The 21,461-nt window shown below is 39.0% G+C and overlaps 1 non-coding gene and 1 pseudogene across 1 annotated transcript; one reads left to right on the forward strand and one right to left on the reverse strand.

The window, feature by feature from the left end:
• Positions 1-321: 321 nt before the first annotated feature.
• LOC120099431 (U6 spliceosomal RNA) lies at positions 322-423 on the forward strand. Its single transcript, XR_005498615.1, has one exon. It is a non-coding gene; the product is annotated as a U6 spliceosomal RNA (small nuclear RNA).
• Positions 424-5,695: 5,272 nt separating this feature from the next.
• On the reverse strand, positions 5,696-17,895 carry Dppa4-ps1 (developmental pluripotency-associated 4, pseudogene 1; annotated as a pseudogene).
• Between the last annotated feature and the right edge of the window lie 3,566 nt (positions 17,896-21,461).

A 21,461-nucleotide genomic window follows, 5' to 3' on the forward strand; every position in this document is an offset into this window, starting at 1 on the left:
AGATGCATACTGTAGGATTCCATTCACATGATACTCTTGGTAAGGCAAAATTGTGAGGCTGGAAAAGAGACTATGAGTTTAACAGGCAATACAGGCACGGGGAGGTGGGTAAGGCAGAGCACAAATGGGCAGCTGGCAGGAGTTATTTAGAAGCAAATAAAACTGTTTTGTATCTTTATTGTGGCGGAAGTTGTATGATTGTATGTGTTTGTGAAACCCCACAGAGATATAGTCTAGCAAAGCAAATTTCACTATATGTAAAGTATACTTCAGTTTTCTTAATTGAAAAAACTAAGCTAGGTAAAAGAACTCCAGGAATGCTTGCTTTGGCAGCACATACACTAAAATTGGAATGATTACCCAGATTAGCATGGCCCTTATTGCAAGCATGACATGCAAATTCATGAATCGTTTCGTATTTCTTTTTTATAAAAGAAACTCAAGGAATCCATCCACAAATCTTTGTTGCTCATCCCAGGGCATTTAGCTTGTTTATCATCGTCTTTACTTAGCCTCATTCTCCCTGTCACATCTGCAGCTGGAGGAGACAGGACTCTCCAGAATGTATTTCTCCTTTCAGAGCTTTATTACCATGGACAGAACATCCAGCCAGAGCCTAGAGAAAAAATTAATACATTCATGGCTGCTCAATTTTTAAAGACTTTTCCCCAAGAACTTCCTGAAAGAGAAGAAACAGGAAGGTCTGTGATGTAGAGAGCAAAAATTCAGGAGTTGGGTGAAATTTTCAGAAGCTTCCACAGAATGATCTTTAACAAATGCTTCACATTTTCTACCATCAAGACCTCGGGGTGTGTTGGAGGGACAACAACAAAATACGTGGCAAATGATTCAAGAGACTTACAAAAGGGTAAAAGACAAATAAAGGGAATCCGTGGAAGCTCATGAAATGCCCATATGTTAGTCATAATGGGAAACCTTAAACACAAAACTGGCGATACCTGAGAAGGAAATGACAGTACCTCCTGGGAGCCAGAGAGATATAGAGCTGTAGAGGAGGATTTTCCTGGCATGGGCTGTGATCGTGAAAGATGACCCAAAAACAAAACCATGGGCCCCAGGTGGAAGACAACAGGAAATAACAAGTCTGCCATTTCTTTTCTAAGACTCCAGCTTCTTCCAGTTGCCTGCCATTGGCCAAATCTAATACAAGAGTGGCTAGTGATAGAAGCTATAGTGATGATGGCCTTGGTGGTTAGTCTCTAGGATCAAGACCAGAAAAGAGAACAGACCCCAGAAGGAATAAAATTGACAGATTAAACTAAGAATAGTAAGGACCTTATTATTTATCAAAGTCAACTTTGAAAAACCTTTGATTGAGTGCTCTGTTGAAACTGCCCTCTACATTCTTCAGAAACCCCACCTTCACATGGAATAATTCATAATTCCTCAAAACTATGATTATCCTTGGATTTTACTCAGGATGTGTGCTCAACATCTGAAGAGCTTGAAGACTGCCGAAAAGTTCTTTCTGTCTTATTGTTGGTTGTCTATCAAAGCTTTAACCAAGACGCTACAAAATAGTAAACATGTGACTGAATCTTTACTTTTAGAGCTACATAAATGAGGATTCCAGATATTTGTTCCAGTAGAGTTTTCAGCCGTCCAGTAGGACTTCCTTCTTTACTTTAATGTCTCAGGTATAGAATCATAGCTGTCGACACAAATAGAATAGAGCATGAAACCAAAAGAGTCTAGAATAATTTTAATATATTTTTCACTGTATTATGATGTATGTCTTTCCTGACTCGATAATTCTGTAAGAAGAGGGTATAGATAAAAACATTCACACACACACACACACACACACACACACACACACACATTTATAATCTTGTGTATATATTTACAGAGTTAACAACAAGCTACATGGCACACCAGATTATTTCAAGATCCCAGTCCTTGAAGTACTGCTTAGGTCTGCCAAATTATGACACTTACTTTAATTTTTTCCCCACAATTTCCAAAATGACAGTCTTTATTCATCTCTTCATCTTAAACAGCTCTTTTTTAAATATACTACATTAGTTTTCTTTTTCCTTTTTTAAATTTTATTTATTTATTCACTTTATGTTCTGTGTATACTTCCAGCTGCAATAGAAATAAAAAAATAAAACCACAATGCAAGAGTAAAACCTATTAAAAAAAAAAGAGTAAAACCTATAGAATCGAATCTGTCAAATACAGCCTCAAGCAATGTAAGCGCTGCTCTTCTCAGAAATCCACAAACTACATTTGGCATGGCGCTGGTACACCACCCAACAAATCATGAAGCCTCCAGCTCTCCCACTGGACTCACAATGGTGGTCATGTCCAGGGCAGTTCTTGGGAGGATCCATGTAGTACTGAGCTATTCATTCTGTCAAAACTTTAATGTTCTTTACCCATCAGGTATTGAGTTGTTAGGCTGATATTCTAAGTGCAATCATACATTAAGCAGGTTAGCTACATCTTACACATTGAAAAGAAGGAGGTAAATAGTACAAATTTGATGATACTCTTTCCGGTTAGGGTATTCTTCCAATTTAAGGGCTGCCACAATTACACAGAACCAGATAACCAATGTAGTCTTTGAATGGTTAGGTGGCCAGCAATTCTCACGTTACTTGCCAATTTAAAGACTGCTAGAATTAAAACACAGTCACACTTGGTTTTAATGTAAATAATGGTTATAGTGTAGAGCCACACTGACCTCTAAGGAGCCACACTAGTTCCATAAAGTGAGGAAATATTTGGTCTATTTGACCCACAGTTGTATAGCAGAGGTTCTAGGGAAGTATTCAAAGAGCTAAATTGGGTAGATTTTTATTTGTTTGCCATCAATGTTGTTTATTTTTAGACAATTCCATACTATGTAAAATGCAATTAATTGCGATCATATTTACCATCCCTATTACTGTCCCTCCGAACTCCTCCCTCATAAAGTCAAGGCTCTCTAGAGGAACAGAACTATACTCCCCCTCTCTCTCTTTGTGTGTGTGTGTGTGTGTGTGTGTGTGTGTGTGTGTCTGCATGCACACGCACACGCACGCGTACACGTGCTACTAGAAAATGTGACCCAAATTTAGTGTGCATCTTCCAACCTCAAATGATCCAATCAAGAAAATCACTCAAAGGTGTTCCCAAATGCTTTGGTTTTAGTTGATTTCAGATGTAGCCATAGGTTTTTGTCTGAATTTTCAATATCTAAGGTGCCCTGTCAGGGAATGAATTTCAAATCCAATCAGAAAACAGTTGTTTAGTTTCAAAACAGTAATGTCACTATTCTACCAGTAGGCATATCTTTTCTGGAATAGCAGTATTATAGCTTTAGAGACCACAGCTGGGTAAGAATGTTAATGATTTTTCTCCACTAACTATCTAAATAGCACTTTCTGATGCTATAAACACTAGCCAGCAGGGAGGAAGCTCCCAGCTTAGTTCCAGCTTGATTTTTGTTTCAGTGTCCCTGAAACCAAAGACTATGATATCATCAGCAACCTTCTAGTTCTTGTGGGAAAATAAGAACAATACCCTTCGTTATTTGGAGTGGGGGGGTCTATAATTAACAATGCACAGGAAGATATCCTGTACTGGGATTTCCATTTACAAATGATGGTTTCCGGAAGCAGCATTTTGCACCAATACATAATTATATTCCAAGCTGTTGTTGAATTACATTTTTCCTAGCTTACAAAGTAGTAATTTCTATATTTTTAATACATCCTTAAGTTTCTCCCTTATTCCACCTATTCCCACTATCCTGTCACATCTCTGTTTAAACCTTTCTACATAAAATATTCACTGACACTCCTTTTTTGATTTTCAAGACAGGATTTCTCTCTGTAGTCCTAACTGTCCTGGAATTCCTTCTGTAGACCAGGCTGGCCTCAAACTCACAGAGATTCTTCTATCTCTGCTTCCCACATACTAGGATTACAGGCATAGGTCACCATCATTTGGCTCTCCCATACTTTTATAGCCCAGGTATTTTAATATCCACATCATCACAATGCCTCCCCTGATGGCTTATTTCAAAAGTTTGGGGCTCTTCAAATGCTGACTCCAACTGACTGTCAAATTTTAAAAACCTTGAAATGAGGATATTCATATAAGAAAGAACATCTGCCTTCCTTGCCTGCATTGCCTTACTCAATATAATACTATATATACATTTTCCTAAAACTTCTATAATATCCTTTTTCATTGGTAGTGATTATAATTCCACTTGTTTTGTGCCATGTTTCCACTTTCTACTTATCATTTGATGGCCATCTAAGGCTGATTCCATTTCCTAGCTCTTGTGATTAGAGCAGCAATAAAAATGGACGTACTATATATATATATATATATATATATATATATATATATATATATATATATATGGAATTCTTCAGGTTTATCTAGCCAGATTGTTAACAGACAAAATAACCACATTCTGTTCCTCTAGACATTCCCCTTTTGTGTATGGATAAGTGTGTGGTATTTATGTGTGCATTGTATGCTTCCATCGTGTGTGCACTCCTGTACACATGGGAAAGACAGAGGACATTAGGTGTCTTCTACAACTCTTCACTTTATCTCCTTAAGACAGAAGCTAGAGAGTCGGCTTTTCTTACCTATATGATGGCTTTAAGTCCAAGTTATCCTCCTGTCTCTGGCTTGGCACTGAAGTTACAGGTATGGGCAGTCATATGTAGCGTATCAGGCTTTTGAAATGTGAGTGCTAGGGCTCCAAACTCAAGTCCTCAAGATTCTGTGCTAAGCATTCTTGCCCACTAAGCCACCTCCCTAGCCTCTATTTCCTTCTATTTACATTGCTTTTTTTGCATCTCTAGCGACTCCTTTTTCCTATCTTCCCAATCCTATCCTTACAATAATCTGTAGCTCTCAAAATTATCTTGGTAAGATACTCACGGGCAGCTAACCTTCCCAGAAATAGTCTCTTGGTTTAAAATCATTTCTCTTATCTTTTGGGTTGTAAGCCTAAATCATTTTCCCCTAACACCCCCATAAAAGCAGATGACTGAGAAATATTTGGATTTGAGGCAAATTTCAAACCACAGTAGTATCACACTTGACAAAAAAATGCTTCCCAAAACAAAGATAGTGAAGAGGAAAAGAACTCTCCATCACTCCAAAATTTTTCTTTTCTTTTCTTTTCTTTCTTTCTTTTTTTTGGGGGGGGGTGGTGGTGGTGGTGGTGGTGTAATACTTTACAACAGCAGAAAACAAACCCAAGTACTAAACACTAACAACACACTATAACCCAGGGAAGAGGACACACAGAGGCTACAGGCGCAAGCTAAGTCTTTACAGTTGACAATCAAACTGGCTGTGACCCCATTGTGCTGGTGACAGGACAAGCAACTGTTGTATCTGGAGATGGTGTATTCCTGCCCCAGGACCTACTTGCAACAAAACACATAGGGCACGTTTTTATCTTTATGCAAGAGTAGGAGGCCACTCCCAATGTTCAGTCATCACAACGAGCAGAGGTGGAAATTTTGGTGGCCTCACTGGCTTTTACTTAAGCATCAACTAACTTCCAATATCCCATAATTTCTTGGTAAGATGAACACCTTCAAAAGCATAGATGTGGATTTCCATCCATCTCAGTGTCAGCTGCAGCACTGTCGATCACACTCACAAGAGTGAGTGATGCCCGCAGCTAGCCCAAACTTAAGAGATCTGTCTTTTATCCTTCGAGGCTCTTAGTTAAGACCTTGTTCCTATGAATACACTTGGGGCACAGCATGGTGTCCTCCAGGTGTCGGGATAGAAATGTGCAGGTAGGAAGCAGGAAGAGGGCAATCACTTTCCCTTTCTAATTGGGTACCCAGGCTTGTTCAGCATGGTAACTACAGCCAAATCCAACCACAGGAAGGCTTGTCCCATGAACACACCACATTTCCCCATAGGTCTCCAATATTGCCTTGGACTACCCTGCCTAGAACAGATTCTTAGCATTGACTGCAGTTCTGGCCCAAGATTCCAACATTGCCTTGGAGGCAGATGTAGTCACCACTGTGGTGCTGATTTCCTTGTAGAGCATAGGAGGATCAGTGAGAGCAGGTATCTGCTTCTCTGGTACAGTGACAATCTCTGAGGGAACTATTACCTGAGACTCTTTCCCCCACTCTGCCTTTATTTTTTGAGAGGTGGCCTCTTTGGCTGAATCAGGAATATTATTCAACTCGGGCTTCCTATGAATGTGTCCTGGAATCTCAGTATCTTGTGCTTTTTTTTTTTTTTTTTCCTTTTTTTTTCCTTTTTTTTTCCTTTTTTTTATTTTTTTTTATTTTATTAACTTGAGTATTTCTTATATACATTTCGAGTGTTATTCCCTTTCCCGGTATCCGGGCAAACATCCCCCTCCCCCCTCCCCTTCCTTATGGGTGTTCCCCTCCCGACCCTCCCCCCATTGCCGCCCTCCCCCCACCAGTCTAGTTCACTGGGGGTTCAGTCTTAGCAGGACCCAGGGCTTCTCCTTCCACTGGTGCTCTTACTAGGATATTCATTGCTACCTATGAGGTCAGAGTCCAGGGTCAGTCCATGTATAGTCTTTAGGTAGTGGCTTAGTCCCTGGAAGCTCTGGTTGCTTAGCATTGTTGTACATATGGGGTCTCGAGCCCCTTCAAGATCTTCCAGTTCTTTCTCTGATTCCTTCAACGGGGGTCCTATTCTCAGTTCAGTGGTTTGCTGCTGCCATTCGCCTCTGTATTTGCTGTATTCTGGCTGTGTCTCTCAGAAGCGATCTACATCCGGCTCCTGTCGGCCTGCACTTCTTTGCTTCATCCATCTTGTCTAATTGGGTGGCTGTATATGTATGGGCCACATGTGGGGCAGGCTCTGAATGGGTGTTCCTTCAGTCTCTGTTTTAATCTTTGCCTCTCTATTCCATGCCAAGGGTATTCTTGTTCCCCTTTTAAAGAAGGAGTGAAGCATTCACATTTTGATCATCCGTCTTGAGTTTCATTTGTTCTAGGCATCTAGGGTAATTCAAGCATTTGGGCTAATAGCCACTTATCAATGAGTGCATACCATGTATGTCTTTCTGTGATTGGGTTAGCTCACTCAGGATGATGTTTTCCAGTTCCAACCATTTGCCTACGAATTTCATAAACTCGTTGTTTTTGATAGCTGAGTAATATTCCATTGTGTAGATGTACCACATTTTCTGTATCCATTCCTCTGTTGAAGGGCATCTGGGTTCTTTCCAGCTTCTGGCTATTATAAATAAGGCTGCAATGAACATAGTGGAGCACGTGTCTTTTTTATATGTTGGGGCATCTTTTGGGTATATGCCCAAGAGAGGTATAGCTGGATCCTCAGGCAGTTCAATGTCCAATTTTCTGAGGATCCTCCAGACTGATTTCCAGAATGGTTGTACCAGTTTGCAATCCCACCAACAATGGAGGAGTGTTCCTCTTTCTCCACATCCTCGCCAGCATCTGTTGTCCCCTGAGTTTTTGATCATAGCCGTTCTCACTGGTGTGAGGTGAAATCTCAGGTTTGTTTTGATTTGCATTTCCCTTATGACTAAAGATATTGAACATTTCTTTAGGTGTTTCTCAGCCATTTGGCATTCCTCAGCTGTGAATTCTTTGTTTAGCTCTGAACCCCATTTTTTAATAGGGTTATTTGTTTCCCTGCGGTCTAACTTCTTGAGTTCTTTGTATATTTTGGATATAAGGCCTCTATCTGTTGTAGGATTGGTAAAGATCTTTTCCCAATCTGTTGGTTGCCGTTTTGTCCTAACCACACTGTCCTTTGCCTTACAGAAGCTTTGCAGTTTTATGAGATCCCATTTGTCGATTCTTGATCTTAGAGCGTAAGCCATTGGTGTTTTGTTTAGGAAATTTTTTCCAGTGCAATGTGTTCCAGATGCTTCCCTAGTTTTTCTTCTATTAGTTTGAGTGTGTCTGGTTTGATGTGGAGGTCCTTGATCCACTTGGACTTAAGCTTTGTACAGGGTGATAAGGATGGATCGATCTGCATTCTTCTACATGTTGCCCTCCAGTTGAACCAGCACCATTTGCTGAAAATGCTATCTTTTTTCCATTGGATGGTTTTGGCTCCTTTGTCAAAAATCAAGTGACCATAGGTGTGTGGTTTCATTTCTGGGTCTTCAATTCTATTCCATTGGTCTATCTGTCTGTCTCTGTACCAATACCATGCAGTTTTTATCACTATTGCTCTGTAATACTGCTTGAGTTCAGGGATAGTGATTCCCCCTGAAGTCCTTTTATTGTTTTTTTTTTTTTTTCTTTTTTTCAGAGCTGGGGATCGAACCCAGGGCCTTGCGCTCGCTAGGCAAGCGCTCTACCACTGAGCTAAATCCCCAACCCCAAGTCCTTTTATTGTTGAGGAGAGCTTTAGCTATCCTGGGTTTTTTGTTATTCCAGATGAATTTGCAAATTGTTCTGTCTAACTCTTTGAAGAATTGGATTGGTATTTTGATGGGGATTGCATTGAGTCTGTAGATTGCTTTTGGTAAAATGGCCATTTTTACTATATTAATCCTGCCAATCCATGAGCATGGGAGATCTTTCCATCTTCTGAGGTCTTCTTCAATTTCCTTCTTCAGTGTCTTGAAGTTCTTATTGTACAGATCTTTTACTTGCTTTGTTAAAGTCACACCGAGGTACTTTATATTATTTGGGTCTATTATGAAGGGTGTCATTTCCCTAATTTCTTTCTCGGCTTGTTTCTCTTTTGTGTGCTTTTTTTCTCTGGTTTACAACCATTATCTTTCTCTGACTATTTTTGTTTTTTTTTCCCCTGTTGCTTTAGTCTTTGCAGAACACATGCTTAGTTGACTAGACACTGGCATTGCACTTCTTCCTCCAGCTCTTCTGTGCTCTAGCTTCTTGCTTCTTCTGTGCAGCAGTTTCCATTTTAAGATTAGATGAAACCTCCCCACTCCAAACTTTTTCAATGGGAGAACTAAAGTTCTATTTGATGTCTTTGAGGAAATTCCCCCCTCCACTTTGTTCTCCCATTTCTACCTATGAATAAAGTTCTAGTTAATTCACTGAATTGATCTCAATAATAATATTGAACTACTGTTTCATAGATGTTTTCAAATGTTCATCACAGATCCCTTACCTCCAAATTTATGCTACTACTTACATAATTTTGAATTCCTGATTCTAACCTCTAACTATGGGGATAGTTTCTCTCACATAATGATTCTAGATTTCCATTTTCTCCCATGTAATCTATCTTAAATAATTTTTGGAATTAGATAATCTATAAGTAAATGTTAGTATAATATATTTTGAAGACCTTTATAGAATAATGATAAATATTCTAAGTCTAGGATCCAACATTGAGTTAGATGCATATACTGAGGTAACTATGAAAGAACTTGGGGCTTAAAACAAGCCACTATACCAATAAACTATTAGCAGCTTACTCGTAGAAGTAGAAACACCAGTAATTGAAGCTCACACAAGCTTTGTAAAGCTCTGTCCCAAACTAAATTATCAACTATCTTCCTTAAAGATGTCTCCATCTAAAATGGTATCTCAAATTCCCAACCAACTCCATCCTGCTCCTACTAACATTTTCAAAATACAAGAAGATCATCATAGATCATTCCTCATCATATTGAGTGCTTTTTGAAAGAGATAGAGATAGTAAGATTGGCAAATGGCTCCTAAAATCTATTAAATAAATCTATCAACAAAATGCAGAATAAGCATGAAAAATAATAAAGCCATTGCTGAATGAGACAGATGGCTTGGCAACCCTAAAAGACTAATGTCAAAACAAACATTCATTTAAGTCTTCATCAAGCTCACCAAATTAGTATGTGAATTCAAACATTTGTCTTTCTACATTTCTTTTCCAGTGATAAGAACTGTATGAGTAAGGACCACTAGCAAGAGGAGGAGGAAATGTTAACCAAAGAAAAGGGCACTTGTGGGTGATGCTGACAGTAAGCTTTATGGTGCTATAATAGAAACGATTGGAGACCTTCCATCTATACCTCAAAGACTTAAGGACATATTTGAGTTATTTCCTCATGTGTAATTATCCATAATTATCATCCCAAGTTTTTCAAACTTTGCCACCATATTCTCCTTGTACTGAAGTGGAATCTTTGTCATGGTACTGGTGAATTAATCCTCAGGGAGAAATGTACTTACAAACAGGAAAAACACATTTTAGGCTACATGAAAGTTCACAAAGAAGTATGTTTAGTGGAAAGAAAAGTTCTTGATCTTGATCATAAAATAAGTAATACAGTCATATTAAAAGAACACATCCTTCCAAGATTTCAACATTTAGAAATCACTCAATATGATGAGGAATGATCTATGATGAGCTTCTTGTATTTTGAAAATGTTAGTAGGAGGAGGATGGAGTCGGTTGGGAATTTGAGATACCATTTTAGATGGAGGAATCTTTAAGGGAGATAGTTGATAGTTTAGTTTGCCACTAAACTATGCAAACAATATAGTAAGAATGTATGTGTGTATCCCAAAAGATTTATGCAGACTTCCACGTTCACACACAAGAAATGCTCACTACATTAAATGTTTATAAGATATCATAAAGTCTAATTCAGAGTTAAAAGGAAAAGCTACTACTAAAGCAAAGATTTGCCATTCACTCTGGAAAAGTTCATGCTAAACTCTTTTTGAAGTGACTCACTGGGAAAATAGAATATATTAAAAATGCATCAACAGAGTATGTGAGCAACATTAAAGGCAAATCATAAAGGTTGATTTTAATATCTTTGGGGAGCTGTCAGTGAAAAGTATCTCTATACTTTTCTAGTTAACACATAGAACTTGTGGCCCTAATGAAAAGAAACATGGTGAAACATAAGCATGTCATATTGGCACAACATTTGAAGCTGTCTTAAATAAATTAGTGTTTCTATTTAGATAAGAATTAGACTACTTGCTCTCTGCTCCCAGACCCGGTGAGAGAGAGACCCAACCGCCTGGTCAGGTGGGCACTCCTGAGGCTGCAGAGCGGAAGAGACCACCAACACTGCTCACCCCTGCCCACATCCCTGGGCCAAGAGGAAACTGTATAAGGCCTCTGGGCTCCCGTGGGGGAGGGCCCAGGAGCGGCAGGACCCCTGCCAGAGACACCGCCGGACCCTGAAGGAAACAGACCGGATAAACAGTTCTCTGCACCCAAATCCCGTGGGAGGGAGAGCTAAACCTTCAGAGAGGCAGACAGGCCTGGGAAACCAGAAGAGACTGCTCCCTGCACACACATCTCGGACGCCAGAGGAAAAAGCCAAAGACCATCTGGAACCCTGGTGCACTGAAGCTCCCGGAAGGGGCGGCACAGGTCTTCCTGGTTGCTGCCGCTGCAGAGAGCCCCTGGGCAGCACCCCACGAGCGAACTTGAGCCTCGGGACCACAGGTAAGACCAAATTTTCTGCTGCAAGAAAGCTGCCTGGTGAACTCAAGACACAGGCCCACAGGAACAGCTGAAGACCTGTAGAGAGGAAAAACTACACGCCAGAAAGCAGGACACTCTGTCCCCATAACTGACTGAAAGAGAGGAAAACAGGTCTACAGCACTCCTGACACACAGGCTTATAGGACAGTCTAGCCACTGTCAGAAATAGCAGAACAAAGTAACACTAGAGATAATCTGATGGCGAGAGGCAAGCGCAGGAACCCAAACAACAGAAACCAAGACTACATGCCATCATCGGAGCCCAATTCTCACACCAAAACAAACATGGAATATCCAAACACACCAGAAAAGCAAGATCTAGTTTCAAAATCATACTTGATCATGATGCTGGAGGACTTCAAGAAAGACCTGAACACACTTAGGGAAGCACAGGAAAACATTAATAAACAAGTAAAAGCCTACAGAGAGGAATCGCAAAAATCCCTGAAAGAATTCCAGGAAAACACAATCAAACAGTTGAAGGAATTAAAAATGGAAATAGAAGCAATCAAGAAAGAACACATGGAAACAACCCTGGATATAGAAAACCAAAAGAAGAGACAAGGAGCTGTAGATACAAGCTTCACCAACAGAATACAAGAGATGGAAGAGAGAATCTCAGGAGCAGAAGATTCCATAGAAATCATTGACTCAACTGTCAAAGATAATGTAAAGCGGAAAAAGCTACTGGTCCAAAACATACAGGAAATCCAGGACTCAATGAGAAGATCAAACCTAAGGATAATAAGTATAGAAGAGAGTGAAGACTCCCAGCTCAAAGGACCAGTAAATATCTTCAACAAAATCATAGAAGAAAACTTCCCTAACCTAAAAAAAGAGATACCCATAGACATGCAAGAAGCCTACAGAACTCCAAATAGATTGGACCAGAAAAGAAACACCTACCGTCACATAATTGTCAAAACACCAAACGCACAAAATAAAGAAAGAATATTAAAAGCAGTAAGGGAAAAAGGTCAAGTAACATATAAAGGGAGACCTATCAGAATCACACCAGACTTCTCGCCAGAAACTATGAAGGCCAGAAGATCCTGGACTGATGTTATACAGACCCTAAGAGAACACAAATGCCAGCCCAGATTACTGTATCCAGCAAAACTCTCAATTAACATTGATGGAGAAACCAAGATATTCCATGACAAAACCAAATTTACACAATATCTTTCTACAAATCCAGCACTACAAAGGATAATAAATGGTAAAGCCCAACATAAGGAGGCAAGCTATACCCTAGAAGAAGCAAGAAACTAATCGTCTTGGCAACAAAACAAAGAGAATGAAAGCACACAAACATAACCTCACATCCAAATATGAATATAAAGGGAAACAATAATCATTATTCCTTAATATCTCTCAATATCAATGGCCTCAACTCCCCAATAAAAAGACATAGATTAACAAACTGGATACGCAACGAGGACCCTGCATTCTGCTGCCTACAGGAAACACACCTCAGAGACAAAGACAGACACTACCTCAGAGTGAAAGGCTGGAAAACAACTTTCCAAGCAAATGGTCAGAAGAAGCAAGCTGGAGTAGCCATTCTAATATCAAATAAAATCAATTTCCAACTAAAAGTCATCAAAAAAGATAAGGAAGGACACTTCATATTCATCAAAGGAAAAATCCACCAAGATGAACTCTCAATCCTAAATATCTATGCCCCAAATACAAGGGCACCTACATACGTAAAAGAAACCTTACTAAAGCTCAAAACACACATTGCACCTCACACAATAATAGTGGGAGATTTCAACACCCCACTCTCATCAATGGACAGATCATGGAAACAGAAATTAAACAGTGATGTAGACAGACTAAGAGAAGTCATGAGCCAAATGGACTTAACGGATATTTAGAGAACATTCTATCCTAAAGCAAAAGAATATACCTTCTTCTCAGCTCCTCATGGTACTTTCTCCAAAATTGACCATATAATTGGTCAAAAAACGGGCCTCAACAGGTACAGAAAGATAGAAATAATCCGATGCGTGCTATCGGACCACCACGGCCTAAAACTGGTCTTCAATAACAATAAGGGAAGAATGCCCACATATATGTGGAAATTGAACAATGCTCTACTCAATGATAACCTGGTCATGGAAGAAATAAAGAAAGAAATTAAAAACTTTTTAGAATTTAATGAAAATGAAGATACAACATACTCAAACTTATGGGACACAATGAAAGCTGTGCTAAGAGGAAAACTCATAGCACTGAGTGCCTGCAGAAAGAAACAGGAGAGAGCATATGTCAGCAGCTTGACAGCACACCTAAAAGCTCTAGAACAAAAAGAAGCAAATACACCCAGGAGGAGTAGAAGGCAGGAAATAATCAAACTCAGAGCTGAAATCAACCAAGTAGAAACAAAAAGGACCATAGAAAGAATCAACAGAACCAAAAGTTGGTTCTTTGAGAAAATCAACAAGATAGATAAACCCTTAGCCAGACTAACGAGAGGACACAGAGAGTGTGTCCAAATAAACAAAATCAGAAATGAAAAGGGAGACATAACTACAGATTCAGAGGAAATTCAAAAAATCATCAGATCTTACTATAAAAACCTATATTCAACAAAATTTGAAAATCTTCAGGAAATGGACAATTTCCTAGACAGATACCAGGTATCGAAGTTAAATCAGGAACAGATAAACCAGTTAAACAACCCCATAACTCCTAAGGAAATAGAAGCAGTCATTAAAGGTCTCCCAACCAAAAAGAGCCCAGGTCCAGACGGGTTTAGTGCAGAATTCTATCAGACCTTCATAGAAGACCTCATACCAATATTATCCAAACTATTCCACAAAATTGAAACAGATGGAGCCCTACCGAATTCCTTCTACGAAGCCACAATTACTCTTATACCTAAACCACACAAAGACACAACAAAGAAAGAGAACTTCAGACCAATTTCCCTTATGAATATCGACGCAAAAATACTCAATAAAATTCTGGCAAACCGAATTCAAGAGCACATCAAAACAATCATCCACCATGATCAAGTAGGCTTCATCCCAGGCATGCAGGGATGGTTTAATATACGGAAAACCATCAACGTGATCCATTATATAAACAAACTGAAAGAACAGAACCACATGATCATTTCATTAGATGCTGAGAAAGCATTTGACAAAATTCAACACCCCTTCATGATAAAAGTCCTGGAAAGAATAGGAATTCAAGGCCCATACCTAAACATAGTAAAAGCCATATACAGCAAACCAGTTGCTAACATTAAACTAAATGGAGAGAAACTCGAAGCAATCCCACTAAAATCAGGGACTAGACAAGGCTGCCCACTCTCTCCCTACTTATTCAATATAGTTCTTGAAGTTCTAGCCAGAGCAATCAGACAACAAAAGGAGATCAAAGGGATACAGATCGGAAAAGAAGAGGTCAAAATATCACTATTTGCAGATGACATGATAGTATATTTAAGTGATCCCAAAAGTTCCACCAGAGAACTACTAAAGCTGATAAACAACTTCAGCAAAGTGGCTGGGTATAAAATTAACTCAAATAAATCAGTTGCCTTCCTCTATACAAAAGAGAAACAAGCCGAGAAAGAAATTAGGGAAACGACACCCTTCATAATAGACCCAAATAATATAAAGTACCTCGGTGTGACTTTAACCAAGCAAGTAAAAGATCTGTACAATAAGAACTTCAAGACACTGAGGAAAGAAATTGAAGAAGACCTCAGAAGATGGAAAGATCTCCCATGCTCATGGATTGGCAGGATTAATATAGTAAAAATGGCCATTTTACCAAAAGCAATCTACAGATTCAATGCAATCCCCATCAAAATACCAATCCAATTCTTCAATGAGTTAGACAGAACAATTTGCAAATTCATCTGGAATAACAAAAAACCCAGGATAGCTAAAGCTCTCCTCAACAATAAAAGGACTTCAGGGGGAATCACTATCCCTGAACTCAAGCAGTATTACAGAGCAATAGTGATAAAAACTGCATGGTATTGGTACAGAGACAGACAGATAGACCAATGGAATAGAATTGAAGACCCAGAAATGAAACCACACACCTATGGTCACTTGATTTTTGACAAAGGAGCCAAAACCATCCAATGGAAAAAAGATAGCATTTTCAGCAAATGGTGCTGGTTCAACTGGAGGGCAACATGTAGAAGAATGCAGATCGATCCATCCTTATCACCCTGTACAAAGCTTAAGTCCAAGTGGATCAAGGACCTCCACATCAAACCAGACACACTCAAACTAATAGAAGAAAAACTAGGGAAGCATCTGGAACACATTGCACTGGAAAAAATTTCCTGAACAAAACACCAATGGCTTATGCTCTAAGATCAAGAATCGACAAATGGGATCTCATAAAACTGCAAAGCTTCTGTAAGGCAAAGGACAGTGTGGTTAGGACAAAACGGCAACCAACAGATTGGAAAAAGATCTTTACCAATCCTACAACAGATAGAGGCCTTATATCCAAAATATACAAAGAACTCAAGAAGTTAGAACGCAGGGAAACAAATAACCCTATTAAAAAATGGGGTTCAGAGCTAAACAAAGAATTCACAGCTGAGGAATGCCGAATGGCGGAGAAACACCTAAAGAAATGTTCAACATCTTTAGTCATAAGGGAAATGCAAATCAAAACAACCCTGAGATTTCACCTCACACCAGTGCGATTGGCTAAGATCAAAAACTCAGGTGACAGCAGATGCTGGCGAGGATGTGGAGAAAGAGGAACACTCCTCCATTGTTGGTGGGATTGCAGACTGGTAAAACCATTCTGGAAATCAGTGTGGAGGTTCCTCAGAAAATTGGACATTGAACTGCCTGAGGATCCAGCTATACCTCTCTTGGGCATATACCCAAAAGATGCCTCAACATATAAAAGAGACACGTGCTCCACTATGTTCATCGCAGCCTTATTTATAATAGCCAGAAAATGGAAAGAACCCAGATGCCCTTCAACAGAGGAATGGATACAGAAAATGTGGTACATCTACACAATGGAATATTACTCAGCTATCAAAGACAACGAGTTAATGAAATTCGTAGGCAAATGGTTGGAACTGGAAAATATCATCCTGAGTGAGCTAACCCAATCACAGAAAGACATACATGGTATGCACTCATTGATAAGTGGCTATTAGCCCAAATGCTTGAATTACCCTAGATCCCTAGAACAAACGAAACTCAAGACGGATGATCAAAATGTGAATGCTTCACTCCTTCTTTAAATGAGGAAAAAGAATACCCTTGGCAGGGAAGGGAGAGGCAAAGATTAAAACAGAGACTGAAGGAACACCCATTCAGAGCCTGCCCCACATGTGGCCCATACATATACAGCCACCCAATTAGACAAGATGGATGAAGCAAAGAAGTGCAGGCCGACAGGAGCCGGATGTAGATCTCTCCTGAGAGACACAGCCAGAATACAGCAAATACAGAGGCGAATGCCAGCAGCAAACCACTGAACTGAGAACGGGATCCCCGTTGAAGGAATCAGAGAAAGAACTGGAAGAGCTTGAAGGGGCTCGAGACCCCAAAAGTACAACAATGCCAAGCAACCAGAGCTTCCAGGGACTAAGCCACTACCTAAAGACTATACATGGACTGACCCTGGACTCTGACCCCATAGGTAGCAATGAATATCCTAGTAAGAGCACCAGTGGAAGGGGAAGCCCTGGGTCCTGCTAAGACTGAACCCCCAGTGAACTAGTCTATGGGGGGAGGGCGGCAATGGGGGGAGGGTTGGGAGGGGAACACCCATAAGGAAGGGGAGGGGGGTGGGGGATGTTTGCCCGGAAACCGGGAAAGGGAATAACACTCGAAATGTATATAAGAAATACTCAAGTTAATAAAAAAAAAATCAAAAAAAAAAAAAGAATTAGACTACTTAAAAGCCTCCAACCTATATCCAAGTTGTGTTTGTGTACTACAATCTGGGAACAAAATCTGAAAGACTCATCTGGTGACTATAAGGTGATTGACTTTCCAATAAACATAGAAGTGCTGCTTATTATGTAATTAATATTATGTATATATATTCTTGAATTCCATCTTCTGCAAAACTAAGTGAAATTACAACTAAATGAAAATTCAAAACAATTTGAAATTGTTTTGTTTTAGAAGTGGTAAGAATCTATTTTGTCTTTCCCTGAACTAAAGGCAACTGGGTAAGAAAAGAAAGAAAGGAAGAAAGAAAGAAAGAAAGAAAGAAAGGAAGGAAGGAAGAAAGGAAGGAAGGAAGAAAGAAAGGAAGAAAGAAAGAAAGAGAAATTATTTATATGTTTTTCTTTTTCTTCCTCTTTTTTGTTTGTGGGGGACAGCAATTACAGTATTTTTGTTTATTTTCTTATGTTACTTGAAACAGCCTCTCAGTGTGTAAGTCAGGCAGGCTCACCTGGAATTCATATTCCTCAGATCCCACCTTCTTGATTACTAGAATTACAGACATGTTCCAACACAATTATTTATACTCCTTCTAAGGCATTTTTAAAATAAAACACATATAACACTGAGATTTTTCAAATAATCTAAATATACAACAAAAGACAGTATTTATGTATGCTCTGGCACATCCCCTTAATTACATTTGTGATGTATCTTAGTGGAAACAAAAAGAAAAAGTAGAGATCATCTCAGTACTTATGTGTAGTAGTCATTGGTATTGTTTGCCAAATTTTTTTGCAGTTTCCTGATTATCTCACCAGACAGTAGGACTGTGCTTCCTGACCACATGGGCAATAATTCTGGACAATAAATTGTAAGTAGAAGTGGGATCTGTCACTTCAGACCAGAACATTTAATTTCTCATATAAGAGCCTCAAGGGCTTTTTCCCTCTCGGCCACAGCAACTTCCAAATAACAACTCCACATCAGCCTAAGTACAGTGCTGAGGAAATGGCACTTTGGAGCAAAGCACTCAACATGTCTGTGACAGACTTGAAGCATGAGTGTACTGCTTAAACCCCCATCCATTTGAAGGTTGTGTATTATATCTCTGTGCCCTTCTTATTCTAATAATAATGAACTGTGGACTAAATTATTACTCTTGAAGAAATTTTTCCTTAGAAGGAAATACACTAATATGAGACATGCATCTTTATCAACATTCTGAAGTTCCCATACCTTTGTAATGTCCATATAGCTTTATAATTGGAAAACTACATTCTATGCTTCTAAATGGTAAGATATATTATACAGATAAATTCATTCCATTGGTTTCCGTAGTTTCCAATTAGGTAAATTAGAGCAGCCTCTACTATACAGCTTTCCCATGAAAGGAAACACACTTTTCCTAGTATCACTAAAACTTCCTTTGGCAGTCTTTGTGTGAGCTCCAGGATAGCCAAGGCTCCATGGAGAAACCCTGTCTATAAATAAATAAATAAATAAATAAATAAATAAATAAATAATACCACGCACACACATCAAAAGGCCAAATGAAGAAGTTATTTCCTTGTTTTGATTTTTGAAGTGTCCAAGGCATCCTCTGCATATTGAATTATAAGGCAAAGACTGAAATGCAAAAAGGTTTCCTGGGTTGGCTCTATTTCTTATGGAACATGGAACTAATAAAGGAGGTGTTAATAGATAAAAGCCTTTTCCTCTAGATACCAATTGTGTTACATCGATTACAATGTAAAGCTCGAGTGTATGGAAATTCACTTGACAGCTACTAAACAAGACAGCATGAACAAGAATAATCTAATATATACTAATTTCAATACAGAAAATAAATGTTTGTGGGAGGGGGAATTTAAAGTGGCATTTAAATATAAGTACTACTGTAAGTATTATTTCACTGCAAGTTCCTACTGTGTTATACAATGCTCTGCACACAGTAAATAGTGAAGTGGTTTAGTGGAAAGAACATTGCGTTAAAAGGCAACAGGCCTGGGTTTTTGCTCCAACTTCACTAGTATGTAATTAACTAGGTTTTAATCTATCATTTTATCCATTTCATCACTGAGTCAAGAATGGAATCTACATTGCCTGCCTCCAACACAGATAGTGAGATGATGACGGCAATGAATGCTTTATATAAAGTTATAAAGAATTCTTCATGTGATAAATTTACCTCCTTTTACATAACCTTAATCTAAAAAGAAAAAATCTTTTAAGATTTCATCTTACCTTCACTAAGATCAATAATAATCAAATACTATATGCTTCTATAAGTGAATCTTGGGACACAAATTACTTAGATGATAATAAATCAGAGATAAGGAGGTCTATTCTTCAAACTACTTGAAATTTGTACTTGCTACAAATTTTAAAATAGTTTCTTTTCTGAAAATCAAGCCAAGGTCATTGCTCAGGGTTTTGACAAGTAACATAATGCTACATTTCTTCTGTCAAACACCCACTGCAGAGTTATATCTATTTTCCTTTAGCACAGAGTATTGGTGCTAGTATGTCCTGATCTGTTTTCATTTCTACCTGGAGTGACAGAAAGACACTTGAGAGAGCGAGAGGTAACATAAAAAGCACTGCAAAGACATCTGGATGGAAGTTCTAGTAATCCAGTGATACTTAAGTCTAACTGCTTTGAAAATGTTCACCAAAAGCTATTTCAGTTTAGACCAAGCATCATTGAACTTTTCCTGAAGACCCTAAATATTCCAAACAGTGTTGGATGTATCACAAATTATGCTGTAGGGGAATCGTAATAAGAAAAAGCATATAGATAGCACTGGCATACACACACACACAGAGGGGTGAGGGGAGAAAGAGAAAGGGAGAGATGAGTTGAATGGATGGATCGACTAGAATGGAGGGAGTGGCATAACATAGCATAGTGTGGAGTGGAATGGAGTAAAGTGGGAAGAAACTCACTGAGCTAAATACCAAAATTATACATTGGAAAATAAATTGCCCCTTTTATGGGTAGTTCTGGGAAAAGTAAATATCTACATGATAAAAACAAAAACAAAAACTAGATCCTCATCTCTAAGGTACAAAAACTAAGCCAAATGAATCAAAGATAGAGGGACTACAAAGATGTTCAGTGACAAATAGTGCCGGGTGATCTTGCAGAGGATCCACTTTTAGTTTCTAGCACCTACATGTCAGTCCAAAACTGTGAATAGCACTGCTTCCAAAGGATCTAATGTCCTCTTCTGGATTCTGCAGTCACTGAGCATGTAGACATATACATGGACAAAACATTAACACAAATAAAAGATATTTAAAATTGAATCAAAGACACTAATTTGAGGCCTAAAACTTTAAAACTACTATAGAAAATATATTATTTCAAAATATGGGATGGGATTGCTTTAAGTTTCTCTCCACTTAGTTTGATGTTGGCTACTGTCGGGGACCGGACATCAGAACTAAGCAAAGCTAGAGCCTTGCCCTGAGCAGATTCATGAGAACTTGTCCCCGGAAGACTGTTGCCTCATTGTCTAAGGAGGATATCTTGCAGTTTAATGATTCACCTTATGTCCTTGGGCACTTCCCTGTACTCTCCCCCACCCTAAGCTTCAGTTCCTGCTTCAATTCCTGCTTTAGAGCTTTAAATGCTGTACATTCCTCTCAATAAACAGACCTTGACAAGGACACTGCTTGGTCTCGCTCCTCTTTCTCACCCATTCCTCCTCAGGTTTGGATCTCCCTCAGTTCCTGTAAATTATGAAGCCCCTGCGGGCAGGGGCAGGCTACTGGTTTGCTGTATATTGCTTTTACTATGTTTAGATAGCCTACTAAAATCAGGGACTAGACAAGGCTACCCATTCATTCCCTACCTATTCAATATAGTACTAGAAGTCTTAGCCAGAGTAATTAGACAACAAAAAGAGATCAAAGGGATACAAATCGGAAAGGAAAAAGTCAAAATACCATTGCACATGATATGAGAGTATACTTAAGTGACCCCAAAAATTCTACCAGAGAACTCCTTTTTTTTTTTTTTGGTTCTTTTTTTCGGAGCTGGGGACCGAACCCAGGGCCTTGCGCTTCCTAGGCAAGCGCTCTACCACTGAGCTAAATCCCCAGCCCCTATACCAGAGAACTCCT

This window comes from Rattus norvegicus, chromosome X, assembly GCF_036323735.1.
Source record: "Rattus norvegicus strain BN/NHsdMcwi chromosome X, GRCr8, whole genome shotgun sequence".
Lineage (NCBI taxonomy): Eukaryota > Metazoa > Chordata > Mammalia > Rodentia > Muridae > Rattus > Rattus norvegicus.